This window comes from Ornithodoros turicata, chromosome 9 (assembly GCF_037126465.1).
Source record: "Ornithodoros turicata isolate Travis chromosome 9, ASM3712646v1, whole genome shotgun sequence".
NCBI lineage: Eukaryota > Metazoa > Arthropoda > Arachnida > Ixodida > Argasidae > Ornithodoros > Ornithodoros turicata.
The window spans coordinates 5,028,446-5,033,746 of NC_088209.1; the positions used below are offsets into that span (position 1 = coordinate 5,028,446).

Sequence of the window (5,301 nt, forward strand, 5' to 3'; positions counted from 1 at the left end):
ACTTTGTATGTAGGACGTGATAAGCAATATGTAAGTTGCAACCTTGTCTGCAGCATTCTCAATGGCCTCTTACCTTTACAGTGAGAGACACGTTACCAAACCATTTAAAAAGGGCCGTGTAACTTGAGTTTTTAATTTATAAAAATATAAGTATACAATATGTAATATGAAATAAAAAATAACATTTATAAAAATAATTTATAAAAAATAAATAAAAAGGCTTCATGGAAGCAATCCGTTAGCATACCCATTGCACATGAAGCACAATTATATATGCTTGGACATCATCTAATTAATCTTCTGAACCATATGTGTGGCTGCATACGAATTTTTTTATGCGCATCCTCTACCTTCCTATTCCTACATGTGCACACGAATAACAGTGCATATATGTGAAGTGGCAAAAAGCAATGCTAGACTCTACCATCATTGTGCCCCTTTAACTTTTCCACATTTATGTCTGGTGAACAGGGAATATCTCACTAGAAAAGAAGACATTTGCGCATCGTTTGGCAAGCAAATAAATATATTTATTTACATTTTCCATAAATCAACAATGTTGTGACCTGGTGCAAATATTAATGTCAACAAGTAAAGTACTTACAAATTATTCCTATGTGCTCAAATGCAGATATGACAATTCTGTTTTTGTACCTCAGCACAGTACAGTTTCAAAATTAACAAACTGCACAGCATCAGCAATCTTAAAGTATCTGAAGAGGGGAATCACATAAAGCTCCAATAATAGACTGTGCAAACAAAGCTAAAAAAAAAAACAAAGTACTTCAAGAAAAATCTGAATAATCGGTTGCCGTTGTGATATGTACTACTATGCACAGTTCATTAATGGAACATGTTACCTCATTGCATTGCCTCCATGTCAGCTCTAGAACAGGCAGCTTTTTAGGTCGCTCTTTTCGTGTTTTTCTATTGTCTTTTTTTCTTTTCTGTTTTTGCATTAGCAAGCATGGCCATAGTGAATCACAAGCAACCAAGGGCAGGATGAGACATCTACAATGCGACTGCTAGCTCTAAACTGATATATTTATTAGCAGACTCTGGAATATACACATATGCTGCTAAGAAAATGACAATTTAACCAATAGAATAACAGACAAGAAAAAGGGTTATATATCTTCCCCTCTCCTCATTCTATTTCACACGCAGCCCTAGTATCATTCTGAGTGTGTCCGTGCGTTCCCTTTGAGATAACGTATCTCTGACAGAAGCAAATCCAACAGCGGACTGCTTACGGATGCAACTATCTTGGATTTCTCTAACCACTTGTTATTTAACCGCTGCCTTGAGCTGTGTGTTCTGGAAATTTAGGCAGCATCCAGAGCCCCTGCTGTGTTGCCATGTTTCTCAGGGGCCTGTGTTTCACTATGGCTCTCAGATACAAACTACCCCATTTCAACACAGTAGAAAACACAGATTTGTAAATTGCATCTGTTGATTGCACTGTACATACCCCCCACATAAAGGATCATAGTGGATACTACATCTTGTGCGATAATGTCAGGAACACAAAAAATATTGATTTTAAACCACTCTTACGTCGTAGTAGTAGTATTTGTGTGAAGCTGCGCAATTCCTGTCCTGCAAATAATTTCAACCATATGTTTCATCTGCCAGCGTGATGATCCCCTGAAAAGCAATTCACACTTGGCGGGAACTACCGGTTCTGAAACCTATCCCTGACATGTGTAGCCATCAGGGAGGAAACCCAAGGGCTGCGGTGGGAAAGACAAACACACACGGGCTATGTTCTCTCTGTGTATCAGCTGCTCTGGCTAGGTTTCTATTCACGCTTAATGGCCGTAGCAGTAATGCATGAAGATCACTGCTAAGTTGTGTTGAGAAACACCACTTTATGTTTGCCATGTCTAAATGAAACGTACCTGACCTGATCCAAATTAACCGTTCTGAGTCTGGAACACACAAAGAGAAAAACGCAACACACGCCGCAACATTAACAGATAGCAAATGAGCTGTAGTGAGCTCCACCTTGGGACAAAGTCAACAAGTAATTCACCAAAAGTCAATGAGCGCCTGAAATGTAACATCTCCAGTGGCGTAGCCCGACCTCAAAGGTAGGGGGGGGGGGGCTCGACACGAAAACTCCCCCCCCCCCCCGCTGATCCTGTGTCGACAACACACACATACTTGTGCACACTTCAAACTGAGGATTAAAAAAGGGAACGAAATAGTTGATTTAGACGTTCACAGTACGATTACATGTATAGGCTGTCATGACCAATGAAGTGGTGTCACGAGATTGGAAGTATTTTGAAAAGCTCATACTTTGAAAGCCATTCAAGAATGCTTCTTAGATAGACGCCATGAACTGCAAGAACTTTCGCGATAGTGACACTGGTCCCCCCCCCCATATATTATGTTCTCGGATTTGCACGATTTGTGTGGGTCGGTCCGTGGCAGGTAGGGGGGGGGGGGCTCGAGCCCCCCCTAGCCCCGCCGTGGCTACACCACTGAACATCTCTGACTGGTAGCAGGATGGCCCACGTTCAATTCCTGGTGCTAGCACTGACTGGCTTTTTCATGAATTATTTGTTTGAAGTTTCGATGTGCTTGAGAACCATTCGTCAACCATTGTATCCTCATGAGGTGATGAGGGTTTGTCATCCCAAAGAGACTCCCTTTCTGGCATGTGTCCTTATGGATGCTCATCACTGCAGAAAAAAAGAAAGAAAGAAAGGGAAAGCATTTAATGACAAGAAATGGATAGTCGCATTTACTGCATAATGATTGTGCACAACAGAAAGAATACTTTTGCACAGAAGGCTGTACTTCTTGATGTCTAACATCAAGTTACAAAATTCCAGAATATATGACATGTTGTAAGGTAGAGAATAAGTAGAGTTATTGAGTTGTCGAGTTGAGTTGAGGGGGCAGTTGTACCCCCTTTTTATTTTATTATATATGATTATATAATTATCTTTATGTCTGTACCACCCCTCGCTCTCTACATTACAACACGTTTTATATTCTGGGATTTTGTAACTTCATGTTAGACATTAACAAGAGCAGCCTTGTGCACGAAAGTCTCGTCTCATTAAAATTTAGATGATCTCAACAGTCTTCTTTCTGTTGTGAATCTCTATCGCAGCATACCTCCACATTGCTGTTCTACGTACTGTGACTTTGCAGTAAGAGTATGGACTTTGGGTAAAAAGACTACACAGCACTGCTCAGGTATTTTTGCCTATCAAACAGTATGTATGTATGCAGTATGCACACAGTATTTGTGCACCGGACCCACTAAAAATATAGTGAATGTGGCATTGCCCACGGTAATGCACCAAGTTGAACACAATTATTGTAGAATCCAGGTATTTTAGCTTACATGTCAAGCCAGTACCACACCAGTATCCAGTGTGAAGTTGTGACAAATAAATAGTTTCCATTTTTCTTAGCTCTCAGAAAACAGACAGTGAATTAATAAGAGTAGACAATGTTAACATGAATTCTGGGCTATTCTTCAGATGAAGATTCACAGATAGTAAAGGCACCTTCCTCAATGGACGTTGATGACACTGAAAATTCTAAAATGTTATCAGAGGCGACATCAGCTTCGGTGTGTCAAAGGATTGTATGTCCAACAGTAATCCAGCTAACCGTAACAAAAATGTGCAAAAGACAAATTAACTGAACTAATAACGTACCTTCTATATCAGACAGTAAAGCTTGTAACACCCCATCCACAGGAACCAGTGTCCAGACACAAAAGTGCTTGAACTGGGAGATAGCAGCTAACCGGAATGGCGATCTTTGTTTTCCACCCTCGAAGCACAGGTTGTAACTTTGAGGGCAGATTTAAAAGTGGTGTCAAAATGTCTGCATGCGAATGCACATGAAAAGTTGAACATAGATGAATACTCAAATTATAACATCACATTGTCATACCTGTTGGTGGAGGTGGACTGCAATAGCAATTTCTTCATGACCAGATGCAAGCCAGATCATGCTTCATTTCCGCCTTCAGCGTGCACCTGTGATAATTCAGAAGTTAGATTATCAATAGTACTATTGTGTTGTTAATCGTGGTTATATCAGAGTAAGCGCAGTGGGACAGCTGCACAATCGATTCATTAAGCTTGCTATTTTTTTATATCTAAACCTCGACTTACCATTTTTTGCTCTCGTTTTTTGCCTTGATCCTCCGTGGCACGTTCAAAATGTTATGCGTCGGGCACCTCGGATTTTCATCAGACGATTACGTGCCGAGATTCCAAATTGCCTCTGGAGTCGCGCGTAACCTATGATAACATTCGTGGACCAAATCCTTGCAGTGGAAATTAGCAGGCACCACTGTCAGCCAAGAGCTTCGCACTGCTTGGTCTTTTGGCAGCTTATAATAGGTAACACTTGAATGCACCGATGAATTGTTCTAACAGCGTAGCACTCTCGCATCTTCGACAACTTCGCCGTGGCATATTCACGAATCATATAGCTCCAGCCCATAAAAGGCAAGGTCAGAACAAGGAAGTGCACTTTCCAAACGACGCTGTGCCAAAAAAAAAAAAAAAAAACATTCACATGCTTTGTTTCCGGCTTAGCAACAACATAACAGCTGTTCGCTTATGTACGGTGCACAGAGGAGGAAACGAAAGAAGCCAAGCAGCCAAGCCAAGAGTCCATGCCAAGCCAAAGACAGATAAACCGAGAGCAGTGACGTCGGTGCGCCCGTGCGCAGGGTTTGCCGACGGTCTGACGGCCGGGCGTGGGAACTAAAAAAACTGTTTTCTAAAAAACTACTAACAGTTGGAGCAAGATATTTCGCACACATATTCAGTGTTCGGTAATGAACACACAGCGCGAGTATCGCTCAGTTCTGCGGCACTTCAAAATCGGCATATCCGACCTTTAACAATGCCTGTGATTGCGGAGACACTTTGTTTCAGGTTTCCCATGGGATCCGCAATGATGAGCACTGTCTGGGGTGAGAGAGGGGTCAGATATAAGCAATTAATTAGTCCTCTGGCCTGATATCAGTTTAACTTGCAAATGAACCAAATGTAATGAGGGAATTTGCAGAAACCAGTTTGCAAACATTGCCGAAACGTAAGCCAGAAGCTGGTCGGGTATTTGTTCATCATTCTGAAGTTTGTCATCTCGCAATGGCAATAATATTTTCTACAGAGAAGACGTGAGATAACCTGCAGGGCAAAATGTGTAGCTGGCACCCTGTCAGCTGGTGTCGAAAGAAAACAGTCCCTGTAGGCACCAAATTCCACTACGAGCAATTAATTAGTCCCTTGGCCTGATATCAGTTTAATTTCT

At 41.5% G+C, this 5,301-nt stretch overlaps 1 long non-coding RNA gene across 2 annotated transcripts; it reads right to left on the reverse strand.

Annotated features, from left to right (window-relative positions):
• Window positions 1–2,132: 2,132 nt before the first annotated feature.
• On the reverse strand, window positions 2,133–4,518 carry LOC135369230 (uncharacterized). 2 transcript variants are annotated; one of them, XR_010414993.1, is made up of 4 exons: window positions 4,149–4,518; window positions 3,925–4,010; window positions 3,684–3,820; window positions 2,133–2,690 (listed from the first exon to the last, which is right to left on the reverse strand). It is a non-coding gene; the product is annotated as an uncharacterized LOC135369230 (long non-coding RNA). The 2 variants fall into 2 exon arrangements; XR_010414992.1 differs by having other exon boundaries at window positions 3,684–3,855.
• Window positions 4,519–5,301: the final 783 nt, after the last annotated feature.